This window comes from Indicator indicator, chromosome 7, assembly GCF_027791375.1.
Source record: "Indicator indicator isolate 239-I01 chromosome 7, UM_Iind_1.1, whole genome shotgun sequence".
Taxonomy (NCBI): Eukaryota; Metazoa; Chordata; class Aves; order Piciformes; family Indicatoridae; genus Indicator; species Indicator indicator.
This window is the reverse complement of record NC_072016.1, coordinates 11,241,465-11,241,927: the sequence shown is the minus strand read 5'-3', so window position 1 is coordinate 11,241,927 and position 463 is coordinate 11,241,465.

Below are 463 nucleotides of genomic sequence, written 5' to 3'. Positions count from 1 at the left end.
CCGTCACACTCTCCGGAGAGTCCTCCTGCTCCGTGGCGCGTTCGGAGAGAAAAGTCTGCTTTGGTTTGGCTTTTCTTTTGCTTTTTGGTTTGTTTCCCCCCCACCTTTTAAATCAAACCCAATTTTTTTCCCCACCTTGCACCGCTCCAGGATTTTGGGGAGGGCTGTTCTCTCATCCCTCTTTTTTTTTATCCTTTTAAAACAAATTTTTTTTCCTTTTAAATTTTTTTTTTCTCTTTTTTTTTTTTTCCTTTTTTTTTGTTTTCCTTTTTTTAATTTAATTTTGGGAAGTCCTTCCTGCCCCTCTCTGCGAAAAGATGAGGGAGAAATCACCGAGAAGAAATTGATGGGGATTTCAGTCAGGCGTCTGGATCTGTGCGCCGTGCTTTTCCTCGCTCCTCTCTGCCTTTGGAAAACTTCAGAAGGGACAATGGCAACCTTCTACTCTTTCCATTTCTCCAAG